The sequence below is a fragment of the Triturus cristatus genome, chromosome 12 (assembly GCF_964204655.1).
Source record: "Triturus cristatus chromosome 12, aTriCri1.1, whole genome shotgun sequence".
Classification (NCBI taxonomy): Eukaryota; Metazoa; Chordata; class Amphibia; order Caudata; family Salamandridae; genus Triturus; species Triturus cristatus.
This window is the reverse complement of record NC_140595.1, coordinates 113,829,279-113,845,508: the sequence shown is the minus strand read 5'-3', so window position 1 is coordinate 113,845,508 and position 16,230 is coordinate 113,829,279.

Sequence of the window (16,230 nt, the reverse complement as noted above, 5' to 3'; positions counted from 1 at the left end):
TAAACAATGTCTGCCTCTCGTGAATGTAATTCATACTCTTGGTCACCAGCGCGTCGGGGTATACGCTGTTGGCAACAGTTTAGCTGATGAAGCAGCAAAAACAGCAGTGGCAACATATCTGGTAGCAGCAGTTACAAGATCCAAAAGTAAGATTGATGATGACATCTTGGCAGCCATTGCTGCAACAGAGAAGGGTGATAATTACCCTTGAGGTTTCCCTTCTAAATACTCCTCTCATTTAAGTCCTGATAAAGTTCCCTATGTGAGAATTAACGACGTTGGTGACAGATTGATTCCCAACGCGGACCGCAGACTGGCTTTGATAACAGCCGTTCATGAAGGTATGGCTTCAGCCCATGCAGGCGTCTCAGCGACTGTTACTCTCTTACAACAACGTTATTGGTGGTGCGGATTGTATAAACAGACTCGTGATTATGTCCTTTCTTGTGACATTTGCCAGCAGATCAAACCATCAACTGCTGCGCGTCCACCTGAAACACAGCTGTACATATCCAATAAACCACTTGGGTGTGTTTATTTGGATCACTGCGGTCCTTTCTCCTCTGATACTGCGTATAAGTACATCTTTTTTTTTTTTTTTTTTTTTTTTTTGAAAACCTTTATTGACAGTTCAATCAAGAACAAGTATGGGCCTACAACCCCCCGGGGCCGGCCGCTAAGCAATCAGAGCAAAAAAAAGGCAAGTGTAAACACAGGCAGCACTTCGGGGAGCAGAATCGTAATGCTAATACTGTGAACAAAGTAGGTAGGGCACCAGGAGAAAAAGGTTTTCATTTTATAATGAAACAAGGCAGAAGGATCAGGTGCCAGACAATTTTCAAACAGCAATTACAGGTATGCAGAGTAATAAACGTAAGCGATTTAAAGCAATCCATTAGGTCAATGGCGCAAACACAAGAACATCAGGATGGGGAAAAATGTCATAAGCAGTTGCGCCTGCAGTCCCACGCCAGAACTCCCGGAGAGCACCCCGGAAATTGTGGTACACACGGAGCGGCAACGAGTCATAGCAAAGGAGGTGTATCACGCTGATCCCAGAAAAGAAAAACAAAAAGAATCAGAGAAGAAAAAGGAGGCCATGGAAAAAGAGATAAAAGACTAAAGAATCCCCTCCCCCAACCCCCCACCCTGCACCTCTGCAGATGAGTACGGCCCCCCCCCCAGCAGTGTGCCTGTCGCCCTGGAACCAGACCCGAAATATAGGAGAATAGGGAAAAAGAAGTAGGAAAAGAACCCCACCAGACGGGGGGGTAGAGAAAGTATTAATAAACTGGAGGAGGGCCTTCAAAACATACCCCCGGCTTCTCCCTCCCGCACGGTAAGTTTCCCCCAAAGTGAACAATAAACGGCACAAAATCTATCTTCTCAAAGAAAAATGGGGAGCATTGTGCACCTATTATGCTGTTAGCTATGCCAGGAGAGCACGCAACCCCTGAGCCCGCCCGTCCACTAGATGACCACCCCTGACGGATCAGCCTCATCCCTGACCACTCTTTGGGAGTCTGCCCATGCCTACCCCTCGACCCAGCACCATATCCGATGGTCCAAGGTAGAGGATTGTCCAAAAACGTCCGAGAAGCGACGCACACAGGTGGGGTGGAAGTCTCTGAGCATCAACACAGTCCGCAGCGTGGAGAAACAGGCTTCCCAGTGCTGCACAAGGATATGCACTGCACTCCAGGTCCAGGAAGGCAGAAGCAGCCAAAGCAGACAATAGTTGCTGGAGTTGTCTCTGGGTCGCAGGAGGGCACGTACGGGACGAGGCTACCACATCCCACTCAGGTCTAATGCCTCCGGGGCAGATCAGGTCCTCAGCTGGACGAACACACTGTAGCATACTGGCCGGAGCGTCCAGCAGTGCACTAACCTCAGGGGTGGCCGCCAAAGTGTCCTCCTGTGCGCAGTGTGGGTAGTCCCTGTGTACGTGCGGACAGGCGGGCCGCCACTGCCCCAACGCCGACGCCACACCGTCAAGCTTACTCCCCAAGACCCCGACACCATGAATCAAGGAGGAGTGAAGAGCACCAAGGGCTTCGAGGAGGTCGCCGTACCCCAGCACAGCTCTCTGCGATCGCGCTGCCACACTCCCGAAAGTCGCACTCTCACAATCCCGCTGCGGCCCAGCGGACAGGGTGGTAGGCTTCATCGCAACAAGATGGCCGCCAAGTATGCCCGACCCTCACCGGGGCCGGGACCCCGGGACAAGCGTCTCGATGTCCACGTCGCTGGTGACCAGGTTCCGGGGGCAGGCGAAAAGTTATCCGTTGCGTGGTCACGGGCAACAGTCGTCCCCACGACGGACCAGCTCCCGTAAAAATTCGGGGGCGGCCCGCAATGATCAGGGCAGGATACGGGCGGCGGCCGGGCAGCTCACCATCAAAGGCAGGGGCAGCCACCGGAGGGTCTGAGAATTGCACCCCCGGGCATGCACTCGGTCCGCTACGCTTGACAGTAGAGACGACCACGACGAAATGTAGGCCGAGTTTGGCACCGCTCCGGTGGACCGACTCCACCCAGTCACAACAGGCCGCTGTTGTTGAACTGCCACCCGGCCACGGCGTCCACTCGAGGTCCCGGCTCCAGGGCCGCACAGGCCGCAAAGTTCAAATGCACATTTCTCCAGCGATACCGCAGCCAGAAACCTCGGAGTCACACAGTCGGGTGCCTCTCTCCTTCAGAAACACGACCGCGTAGCACAGGTTAAGGATCTCGTGCAGGATATCCGTGCGGGATGCGGAGGTTCACGGAGCCGGGAGTCTACGCTGCCGTCCCGGTCGCCATCTTGGCTCCTCCGTATAAGTACATCTTAGTTGTAGTGGATTCGTGCACACGTTTTCTATGGGTCTGGCCGCAAAGGAGTGCTGATGCTCGAACTATCATCAGGGATTTGCGTGTCTTTGTGGGAATTTTTGCATGTGGTTCCCTCCATTCGGACCAGGGTCCGGCGTTCGCCTCTAAGGCGTACAAGGATGCCATGAGATCTTTGGGGGTCCAAGTCAAATTTTCGTCTCCATATAGGCCTGAGGGCAATTCTGTTGTGGAGCGAATGAACCATGACTTAAAGCAATCCTTGACAGCTAGGGTTTTAGGTACTGGCAGGAACTGGTTGGCCCATTTGTATAGCGTTCAACGTGCACTTAATAATCTCCCTAGAAGGTCTCTGGGTGGGCGGACCCCATACGAAATGCTCTTTGGCATAAAAATGTTTGTCCCGGATCTTGATGGTCTAGACCTGGCGGTGTCGGCCACACCCTTTGACGTAGATGATCATTCTGCTGTATTACAGTATCTACAAGAGGCTCGAGACAGTCTTGCAAAGGAACACTTGCCCTCCACAACTGATGCTGCACTTCAGATTCCGGTAGTTGGCTGGATACCTCGAGTTGGTGACCTGGTCCATGAAAATACTGAATATACCTATCCCACAGATGTGTCGTTGCCTGGTTTGCTATCAAGTGTAGTTGACCAGTCACATTTTTCATTTGACACTAACTCTACAACTTTGAATACCCCGTTGAAAATGTCTATTTTTGCTGTTTGGTTTAAAATACATTTTGTAATTCCCCCTTGGACTTACATTTGGCTGGTGCTCACATCTATTTTTTTGTTCATGTCAATTGGATTTGTGGTTGTATTTTTTCGTCTGGTGAATGGACATTATCTTACAGAAAGATCTGCAATTAGATTAATTGATGGAACTTTGGCTCCGCACTCCTCATCACACATCATGAAGAGGGACCAGACTTTTGTTAACATTACTGCCTGGCCTGTGTTAGATGAGATTGTATGGGATGCTGTAAAATTTCAAATTCATGGCCCTACAGAGGTTATTAATGTCCCCAATGTACTTTGTGTTTCTATGGGGGATGTTGTGAAACAAAACATACACTCTGAAGATTGGGATATCCAAGCCGTAGAGGCTCTTTTTTCTGATTTGAAATATTATGCTGCTTTTGATGCTGAAGATTTGTATTTAGACTCAGCAAATTATGGAGAGTTGTTTTGCTACCAACACTATGGCAATCATTTCCTGCACAAAGCTAATACATTTAGACATATCGTTAATTATACACAATGGGAACATTGTCCAGCTCCCATTGAAGGCAGTTCCACAACTCTAGGTAAAAAGAATTACATATTTTACCGATTTCGGTGTATCTAAACCTAAAGCCTTTTATTTTAAAATGTCTGCTGAGTCAGCTTCCAAAGTTAGACTGACACATACCAAATTACTGTATTCAAAGTCCTTTATGGATGAATTAGCTATAAGGGGCTATAAGCTGTGGAAAAATACCATTGATCTTAAATCTGTTTGGGGTTCTAAAACCTGGCAGGTGCAAGGCTCTGAGGCTTTGCATCATGCGTGCCTTATCCCAAACCATATGTTATTTTTGAATTCTACTATTTTTCAGACCACCTGCTTTGGATTGGCTACTTCTAAGAAGATGAATGCCCCTACTATTCCTGATCTGGGTGCTTATCCTTCCTGGGATAATCACACAGAACTGTCCATGGATGAATTGCAGTCACTAATTACTAATACATCCTTTAATATTTTCTGCTTAGATCCCCAAGGATGGTTGTTATGGCAAAAAACTTCTGACTCATGTCAACATCATTTTCTGGGCCTGAGGTCAGGCTACACACAGGTTGGGGTTGACCCCCGGTTTGAAACCTCTCATTCTGTTACTATCTATTCAGTAGGAGAATTCTGTCAAAACTGGCCTAAACATTCCACCTTGGCATCAGTTAAGCTTCATTTGTCCAAATTAACTGACGATGTAGATTCGAATGATTTTGTTAAAGGCCCTGAAATGGGTATATGCTATTTACAACGAAGTTTGGCAATTATCTCAAATTGAGGCTGCTTCTAGATTGAGAGCTATCGATCAAGCAAATTTGGAAAAAGTGCATGCTATCATTGATAATAGCATTAATACTCTTTCTTCCAGAATTTACACATTAGATAATGCTGTTTCATCTGTTGTGGATATTGTACAGGATGACATGTCTGTCTTATATCATGGGCAAAATCAATTGCGTTCTATAATGCAGTTTGCATGGGCTTTACAAACATTGAAGGCTGGGAAAGTTCCCTGGGACTACATGAATACGTCATCTTTATTCCTGCCGTTTAATCTGACTGATAAACAACAGTTCATGTCCATGAAGGATGCAACATATTCACTATTGCATATTGAAAAGTCGGAACCTTTACCATTCTCTGTGGCCAAATCAAACTCAGCTGTGTGGCTTATCCATGGATTAATCACACAGCCTTTTCCATTGTTTATGTTCACTTCATGTATGAAACACTATGCTTTAGGCAGATATGAGCCACTAGGTACCGCTTTCCTGCATGAAGTGTGGTCACTCCCATTTACATACAGGTGCATGAGAGAAGGTAAAGAGGTTTATTTAAAAGGAGAGGAGTGCACTTCCACACCTGATCACTCAGTAGTTTGTAGAAACATCCAATTGCATGGCGCATGCAACGTTCACGCACCAAATTTAGCTTGCATTTTGAAAGGAAATCCTGTGCCAGCGATTACACCCACTTTCACATTATCAGCTAATGGTAGCTTTTTGCTTTTAAAAAATGAGGCGTGCTGCAGGACGCTAGCAGGGAGTCCGTACATTGTAACTGTCTCACAACGAGTAGTCTGTTGTAAGAATCTGCTTTTCCCACCCCCGCATGGGAGACTCGATGTATCCATCTGGCCTTCCATACCAACCTTGAAAGCAGAGTTCAACAAGATGAGCAGAATAAGGGCTCTATTGTTTCAAAAAGAAGTTGCCCTAACTTCATCTCGTGAAACATTTGTCCTTCACGTAGCTAACACCCGCACCGAGGTGCATGCTCTTTTAAATACTGATCTCCCCCTTCATTTGGGTGCTCTGATTCACACTATATTCAATGCCTCGTCAACAACTGGCTTGGCACATTTTTTCAAAGTTGTGGGCTCCGGCCTTGTGACCTCGTTCCAAATAATATTTGGTGTGATACCGGCATTTTTTCATTCTATTTTTTCCAGCGTCTTCGGCGGGCTTCAATTAATCCTCAAATAACAATAATAGGATATCTCAAAAAGAGTGGGGGTCTAAGGGATATAGTTTAAAGACTCGAACAGTTTACAATCCCCAAATCAACATATTGCATATACAATGAAAACTGTGAGTCAAGTGCTGTATTGAACCTCAACGCTACTACACAATGACTACTCAATCGAGTCAAAATGCTGACGTGTATATATCACTAAATGTATATATACATGAATAGGATTCCCATCACCCACTTGAAGTGGCTCGCTTCATCATCTGGGAACCCGGAACTCAACCAGAGAACCATCCTCTACCAGATAAATGTAGATACTGGTTGAATGTGTGTCCCAGATGCATATAACAGTATGATATTTGTACTGAAGAAAACAACATTAAAAATGATACAGGGTGATGTATGCAGTGCAAGTGATAAAGTGCTGATTAAAATTGGCTAACAAGGCACAGGAGAATTTTTATTAAAGCACTACCTTGAAGCCAAAAGATAAAAACAGTGCTATAACAGTTTAAACAAATAACTGTGTTGGAAAAACTGGTCTACATTTTTCAGCTGACGGATAATTTCTATCCCAGCTTTCGTCAGGACCAAAAAGCTACTGCAAAAGTATAGTGTATATTGTGCAAATCTCACAAAAGGTATACAACCTGAACCTTGTTGTTGGTCCAGGAAAAATTACCTACAAAAACGAGAGCAGAACAAACTCAAAGAAAGAATACATATGTGTAGCGTCACAGTTAGGTCAAAAAACAAGCATAAAAATTAAATTTATCAATTATACGAAATACTATGAATGTATTAAGACAACTATAAGTCTGTCACGTCTAGTGGTGAAAAGTATTTTGGCACTTACCCGAATAATTCTGGGTATGCACCTCGCCTCACCTGGCAACTGCTCAGGTTCGGATGCAACGCTCTAGGAAGTAATACAAGTGCAAAACATTATATAACCTTAACACTGGTTCATTAAATGTCAGACACCTGATTTAAATAGCGCATATTAAAAGCCATGAAGGGTGAGTGCACAGGAGTCTTACTGCCGAAGAATAATGCTACTATGCAGGTTTACTGTGATATCAGTCAGTGTCACAGTATCTAAGCAAATATCAGCAAAACTTATGACAGTTGATCAGGGCCAAAAGCGTGATAATGTAACTCTCTGTCACAGGCAAAGCAACGTTTGACAGGGGTTGTTAATAGCGTAAGCACAACGTGCCTAATACGAAGCATATATCGCATCATTGCGACTTGTAGGCACGGTTTTTTACTCCCATGTGTTTGAAAGCGGTTATTAATAGCGTAAGCAAAACATGCCTAATACGAAACATTTATCGCATCATTGCAACTCCTAGGCACGGGTCTTACTGCCATGTGTGTTGGAAACCGTTCTCAAAAGATGATTAATCTCAAAGTATAGAGCTGCTCTCACCTCTCCGTCGGTACCTCTCGCTGCTGCTGAGCTAGAAGGGGAGGTGATCGGCGTTGGTGAGGCTCCATATTTAAATAAAAGTCAAAAGCGTCATGGCCGTCAGATCAAATGCGCGATCTGCGTCAGTGGCAGGGTGCAACTAGATGACAGCATGACGTTATAACGTGAAAAAACTGTATTCTCTGGGAATTGTAGTCTTATATTGTGGCGCACGTAATCATTGAGAACATTTTGAAACTGGAAAAACGTCCAATGATCTGTCATCGGCATTATGAACGAAGTTAGATAACATCATGACGCTGTAACGTAAACAACCCATGCTATCTAGGAGTTGTAGTCTTAAACTGTAGCGCACTTAATTATTGCGAACATATTCATTCCAAAGACGTCCAGTGATCTATTGCCGACATTGTAAAGAGGGCGTAAAAAAATATAAATGTAAAAATAAGGATGTAAAAATAAAAATACAAGAAACCTTGTCGATAGTGTCCATATAATAGTGGACTGAACTCTTCGTAGATGCAATAAAAAAAAGTCATAATCACTAACTTTGAACGGCGTCACATATTGTGCGGTGACACCATCCAGTAGAGAGTGAAAAACTAGAGGTGTCAGACCGAATCCATATTATAAGAGTGAAATGAACACACACCCCCCTGTCTGGGTAGAAGTAGTGAAGGTGGTAATTGCTCCACCTAAATGGAGTTAAACAAGTAGACTGCTGTAGATTAGTAGAATGATAGATGACCTAGTCTACCAGTGTCTATCATAGCAATGTCCATGGTATTTGATCATTCAGCCCTTAGCAGTCACTCTGTAGTCTATAGACCAATTTCTGTTCTCTTGTAAATAGAAATTTTGTGATGTCTGTGACATGCAATGGAATGAAAGATTGTTCCAAAATAAGCCATCTTAAGTCTTCTGGTTTGTGATTAAAAGACAAAAAATGACTTGTTAATCTGGTGGCTTGTTTGTTTCGCCTGATGGTACTTTTGTGTTCACTGATACGGACTTTGATCTTGCGTGTTGTCATTCCTACGTATCTAAGTGAACAAGGACATGTAATCAGATAGATGACTTTCTCTGAATTACAGTTGGTATGTTTCCGTAAGATCCATGGTTTCTCTAGCCCAATGTCGACTGATTTTGTTGGCTGCGTTTGAGGGCATACCGAACATGAGCCGCATGGATAGTGGCCTTGTATGGGTGGTAAATCCCATAATGTCGATATTTTCGTGCCTAGTTTGGCTTTGGGTCTTGTATGAACCAGATTATCTCGCAGGCTGGTACCTCTTTTAAAAGAAAAGAGAGGGAGTGGAATGTTTTCATTGCCTACATTAAGAATGCGCCAATGTTTGCGTACTGACTTCTGTACGCTGTTAGATAATGTGCTAAAGGTGGTAACAAAGGTCATTCTTGTCAGTGGTGCCCTAAGAGTAGGGGGTTCAAGAAGAGCGTCTCTGTTGTTGTTGGACGCCCGTTTGCGAGCTTGTCTCACCAGATGAGTCGGGTATTTTCTGGCTTTAAGTTGTTTTGAGAGTACGCCAGCATGGAGGTCAAAACTCTCCTTAGTGGAGCAGTTCCTACGTATACGTAGGAACTGCCCGACTGGTAAGTTTTGTCGAAGAGACGTGGGGTGATGGCTCTGAAAACTAAGAAGGGAGTTCTTAGACTGTGGTTTCTTGTACAGTTCACTACTCAAAGTGCCAAGAGTAGGGTAAATCATGATATCCAGGAAGGGTAGTCTGGCTTTGTCATGTGTTACTGTAAATTTCAAAAAACTATTTTGAGTAAAAAACTGTGCCTACAAGTCGCAATGATGCGATATATGCTTCGTATTAGGCACGTTGTGCTTACGCTATTAACAACCGCTGTCAAACGTTGCTTTGCCTGTGACAGAGAGTTACATTATCACGCTTTTGGCCCTGATCAACTATCATAAGTTTTGCTGATATTTGACACTGACTGATATCACAGTAAACCTGCATAGTAGCATTATTCTTCGGCAGTAAGACTCCTGTGCACTCACCCTTCATGGCTTTTAATATGCGCTATTTAAATCATGTGTCTGACATTTAATGAACCAGTGTTAAGGTTATATAATGTTTTGCACTTGTATTACTTCCTAGAGCGGTGCCTCTGAACCTGAGCAGTTGCCAGGTGAAGCGAGGTGCATACCCAGAACTATTCGGGTAAGTGCCAAAATACTTTTCACCACTAGACGTGACAGACTTATAGCTGTCTTAATATGTTATGTTATGTTATATTGATTTATTATGCGCACAGCTACTCCAGCCAAGGAGCGTCCCGGCGCAAAGACAAGGAGAAACACAACACAACAGAAACGGGAAGACCTAAAGTGATCAACTAAAACAAAAAAGTCTTAATGGCTCTCCGGAAAGAAAGCAGATCGTCTAACTGACGGATTTCAACTGGGAGGGTGTTCCAAATTAGTGCAGCTTTCACGCTGAAGGAACGACCCCCCATCCGACTGAGTCTGAATCTAGGGACCACAGCAAGGGCCTGGCCCTGAGATCGGAGGCTACGGGTGGGGACATAGAAAGAAATGGACTTGGACAGGATTTCAGGGCCTATACCTCTTAATATTTTAAAAGCCAAGCAAAGGACCTTGAAAACAATACGCTTCCTTACAGGGAGCCAATGCAAGGAGCGGAGGACATTCGCCACCGGGCAAAATCTGGGTAGGCCAACAATGGCTCTGGCCGCAGCATTTTGAACCCGCTGTAGGCGGGTTAACTCAGCCTGATTAGCCCCAGCCAGGAGAGAGCTAGCGTAGTCCAGGCGAGAGATGATAGTAGCCTGGACTACAAGCTGTCTGGTTGGGGCATCGAAGTATTTGAGAACTGGTCTAAGTCCTCTTAACAGACCAAAACAACAGGCTGCCGTTTTTTTGGTGTGTCCTATAAAGGTAAGGCCAGCGTCCAACCAGACCCCAAGATTTTTCGCCTCCGACACTGGGGTCGGAGTGGGGCCCAGCTCAGAAGGCCACCACTGATCGCCCCAAAGCTCCACTCCCTTCCCAACAACCATCACCTCTGTTTTTGTGGCATTGAGCTGGAGACAGTTTTCTGTCAGCCAGCATGCCACCGCCTTCAGTCCAGACTGAAACCTGGGGGCATCTTGTTGAACATCTCCGCTAAGGGTAACCGCCAGCTGAGTGTCATCGGCATATGAGACCAAAGTGAGGCCCCACTGCCTCGCGACATCAGCCAGCGGTCTCACGTAAAGATTGAACAACGTGGGACTTAGCGAGGACCCTTGCGGAACCCCCATGGCCAGAGGCTGGGAACTGGACGAGAAGGGAGGAATGGCCACACAGAAGGAACGGTTGTCCAGGAAGGAGCGGAACCACTGCAGCGCCAGACCACTGACACCGATCTCCTCGAGCCGATGCAGGAGGATGCCGTGAGATACAGTGTCGAAGGCGGCGCTGAGGTCTAACAATATCAGCGCCGCCGTCTGGCCCGCATCCAACCTTGCACGCAGATATTCCACCATTGCGAGGAGGGTGGTCTCCGTGCTGTGACCAGCACGGAAACCGTTCTGTGTGGGATCAAGGGCGTTGGTCCGGGCTAGATGTTCTGACAGGGCCAGATTGACATGGGCCTCTGTCAACTTTGCCGGCCAAGGTAGCAGCGAGATGGGGCGAAAACTTTTAGGCTTAGACGGGTCTAAGGAGGGTTTTTTGATGATCGGACACACTACCGCCTGCTTCCATTCATGCATACATTCATAGTATTTCGTATAATTGATAAATTTAATTTTTATGCTTGTTTTTTGACCTAACTGTGACGCTACACATATGTGTTCTTTCTTTGAGTTTGTTCTGCTCTCGTTTTTGTAGGTAATTTTTCCTGGACCAACAACAAGGTTCAGGTTGTATACCTTTTGTGAGATTTGCACAATATACACTATACTTTTGCAGTAGCTTTTTGGTCCTGACGAAAGCTGGGATAGAAATTATCCGTTAGCTGAAACATGTAGACCAGTTTTTCCAACACAGTTATTTGTTTAAACTATTATAGCACTGTTTTTATCTTTTGGCATCAAGGTAGCACTTTAATAAAAATTCTCCTGTGCCTTGTTAGCCAATTTTAATCAGCACTTTATCACTTGCACTGTATACATCACCCTGTATCATTTTTAATGTTGTTTTCTTCAGTACAAATATCATACCGTTATATGCATCTGGGACACACATTTAACCAGTATCTACATTTATCTGGTAGAGGATGGTTCTCAGGTTGAGTTCCGGGTTCCCAGATGATGAAGTGAGCCACTTCAAGTGGGTGATGGGAATCCTATTCATGTATATATACATTTAGTGATATATACACGTCAGCATTTTGACTCGATTGAGTATTCATTGTGTAGTAGCGTTGAGGTTCAATACAGCACTTGACTCACAGTTTTCATTCCATTAATCCTCGCCTTGACTGCTGATGTGCTGCTGTTGATTTGTTTGCTCCGCAATGGCTGCACAATCTGTGTCACATGACAGTCTGTCCCGGCTGCTCCAACTGCGCGACCGGATGCTTGAATACTATGGAACACTACCTTTGGCCACTTTGAGCGTAGCCTATGGATTATCCTTCCGGTTCTCATACTTTACTTGCGTGCAACCTGTTTTCCATTGCCTATATTGTTCATTTGAGTGGGCTCTGGATTTGTGCCTGTCGAACACGGCGTCTCCTGCCCCGGATTATGATCGACTGATGAGTCCCTTAGTGGCTCATGAGTTAAGACTGTTCTGACATCGGGAGTATGGCCTGTGCAGCTGCACATGGGATCCTAGGAAATTGGGATATATATGCAGCAGCCCATGCCTTCCTGGCGCGAAGCTATCTCGACGAACACGCAAGTTGTCCTCTGATGGTGCTAGAGGCTCCGGTAATCGAAGAACATGTATGTTCCTTTAGTTTATTAGATTGGATGACTGACTCATTTACTGAAAATTACAATGACTTCCTCTTGGAGGCTGTTGCAACATACTGTGCCTATACGTTGATGGATTTTTTGCTCCAGAATGGTCTATGTAGCGCCCCTGGTTGATTTTTTTTGTTTTTAAATTTTTCCCAACAATCTTTTCAAACTTTTCACTACCAATTATACGGATTGGCAATATATGAACTTGGTTCTGTCTCACTCGAACTTGAACTCTGCGTTCCTACATTACTTTCCTATTTTGTTCGTGGTCCAATCAAGGGAGGGTGTAGTGGAGACAGGGGTTTGTCTGCATACATTGCTATGTTAGCATAAGCGTTTTAGCTGTTAACGCCATCTTGCCACTTTGCTGCTTTTGCACACGACACTACAGGTAGTTGTTATTACAAGTAAAACTGCTTGCTTGCTTTTTCTTCCCCTCTTTTTTTGGGTGGGACAGCATCCAGTAGGTAATATTTTTAATCTGCTGGATTTCCTTTGTGTTTTTCCCCAAAATGCCGGGCCACAGGGTACGGGGTGTCCTGGTTTTTGATGGCTCTGATGTGCTGGAGGATCCGCTTGTGCCCCTGTAGTATAGTGCTGCCTACATATCGTAGGGCACAGGGACACTGCAGCACATACACCACATAATCAGATTTACATGATAATGATTTGCCAATTGGTCATTTAATATCACTGAACGGAGTCTTATAAGATGTTTTCTTGAACCCAAATTGGCAAGCCTTGCAGGATTTGCATGGGTAAAAGCCCTTTCTTTGGGACAACCAGGTTCCCTTGATTTGGCTCGGAAGGTCATTACGAACTAATGTGTCCTTCATGGAAGGGGCCCTGCTGTACATAATTGCTGCATTCTTGGGAACTAAATGACCAATGGTAGGGTCATTAAGGATCAGGGGCCAGTTTCTTCTGATAATCTTGCTGATGGCCTTGGCTTGACTGTTGTATCCTAAAATGAATCTAAACCTAGTTGCGTCGTCAGTTTGCAGGCTGGCTGTCTTTGGGGTTTGGTTTAGGACACTTTTGCATTGCTTACTGCATTGCATTTTTTAATAGCAGTATTAACACATTTTGGAGAATAACCCCTCGCCAGAAATCTACTTTTACTGGCTTGTTGGGCTATTTTCAAGTCTTCCTCACAGCTATAAATCCGCTTAATCCGCATCATCTCACCATATGGGATGCTGTGTATAAGGTGCTGTGGATGTGAGCTGCTGGCATGCAAAACTGCATTGCCAGCAGTGGGCTTCCTATGCAACTTAGTTTGAAGATGGCTATTGTTGATGTAAACCTCTACATCTAAGAAATTTACTGTGGTCGCACTGATAGAAGCAGTAAAATGTAGATTGTGGTTATTCACATTCAAATCATTTATGAAGTGTTCAGCATCAATTTCAGAACCCTGCCAGATTACAAATAGATCGTCGATGAACCTAAACCAGGTCTTGATGTTATTGTTCACAGTAGTGGCAAATTATTTTGACAGTACCAGCTCCTCCCACCACCCCATGCGTAGACAGGCATGGCTGGGAGAGAAGCTGGCTCCCATTGCTACGCCCCATTGCTGTTTGTATAACACACTCTGAAAAAGAAAGATGTTATTACACAGACAAAAGTCCACCATGCTTATTAGCATCTTGTTATGTTGAGCAAAATTCGGTGGTCTTTTGGCCAGATAGTGGTGGAGCACCCTCAATCCATCATGATGGTTAATCGATGTATATAAAGAGGTTACATCCAATGCGATGACTAAATAATCACTCTGCCAATTGAAATTATGTATTTTGGAAAGAAAGTCTCCTGTGTCTTTAATGTACGAAGGTAGATGTTGCACATGTTCTTGTAAAAAGAAGTCAACATATTGTGACATTCTCTCTAGTAGACTATTACAGGCAGAAATAATCGGCCTCCCAGGTGTTAGAGGCGTTTTTGTGAATTTTGGGTATGAAATAAAGTACAGGTGTGACTGGATGTTCATTTCGTAAAAACCTATACTCTGGGATAGTCAAAAGTCCTGCATTTTTCCATGCCACAAGTTTCATATTGTATTGCTTGTACATGCTCCTTAGCGCAAGTTGGTCGCTTCGATGATAATAGTTTCTGTCTGCAAGATGGTTCATGGCTTCCTCAATGTATTCTGTCTTTTTCCATAATACTAAATTACCGCCTTTATCAGCATTGCGGATAATTATATCATTATTGGAACTCAGTTTGTTCATTAGTTCATGATATTGAAGTTTCTGTTTGTTGTTTTCACACTTGCCTGCCCCCTGTAACTGATGGTTGAGTCGTATATATATATATATATATATATATATATATTACCTACTGGCGGTCGCCAGTAGGTAGTTATAGTTAGGACCCTGTTTCCATAGGAAATCCGCAACATTCTATTTGGAATAACTTTGGCGCCGGTCGACGAATCCTCGCGAAATTTTCAAAACTAATGGGGCGCTACGCTCCGCTCCTACCCTGAAAGTCTCGGGGGGATTCGTCAAGCGGGGGCTGAGAAAAAAGGGGGGTCCCAAAACGCGTTTTCCCCATGCATTTTTCCATAGGACCTTTAGACACAGCTACAGCCCGAACGGCTGAACAGAGTTACATGAAATTTGGCAGAGAGGTAGTCTACAGGTCAAGGAAGTGCCTTTTGTAGGTCTGTTGTAAATCTGTTCAGTAGTTCCTGAGAAAATAGCATTTAAATCAATATATATATCTGTGACAGCGCTCCGTGCGCTTACCGTGCGCTTACGGTAAGCTTACCGTACGCGTACGGTGCCGTGCGCGAGCGCGATTCTGATTGGCTGTTAGATCTTAGTAAACATTCGAATCGGTCGAAACCAGGAAGTGGCGGCCGCCATTTTCTCTCTCGCACTCTGAGGGGGGGAGGAAAAACAAACTTTGATAACATGTAAAGGGGCAGGCTAGACAGCTCCTAACCACCTAGCCTTGATTAAGGTGTCCCAAAAGAACCCCCAAGGCCAAAAATTCAAATTTTTTTTTTTTGAAAAAACGCCGATTGCCATTACCGTACGCGTACGGTAAAAAATAAATTAAAAAAAAATTATTCACAATTTCCGCCCCCCCCCGTGTACAAAAGGTGGCCGGAGTGCACCTTTTGTGCATGGCATATTTTTTAATGGAACATTTAATAGATTACCTTTCACAACGCAGCGCATAATATGTCCTCCGTGTGCGGACGGTGCGCGAAGCGCATCGTGCGTACATGGCCCATCCAGCGTAACGTGGGCACGCGGTGCGCGTAGCGCACCGCGTGTCCACCGTGCGTGCACGGCACTAACTGCGTAAAGTGGGCACGCGGTGCGCGAAGCGCACCGTGCGCGCACGGAACGAACTGCGTTAAGTGGGCGCGCACGCCACGAACGGCGTAAAGTAACTTAGCATTTAAAAAACCGTACAAATTCACTGAAAAAACCATAGGTTTCACACACGTTATAGTTAGGAATTAGCATTTAAAAAACCTTGCAAATTCACTGAAAAAACCATAGGTTTCACACATGTTATAGTTAGCTGGACATTTTACTCATAAAAAACCAATGAACTTCCCCCGTTACAGTTAGTGCAGGCAACTATAACTCACGCGACCGCAATCCTCTGCTGATGACATATGTGTCTTTATGAAAAAAAAATATTTGTAATATATGTATAGCTAAAATTTAATGGAAGAAGGCATGGGCAAATAAGTGTCTAAATACAGTATTAGCATCAGCAGAGGATTGCGGTCGCGTGAGTTATAGTTGCC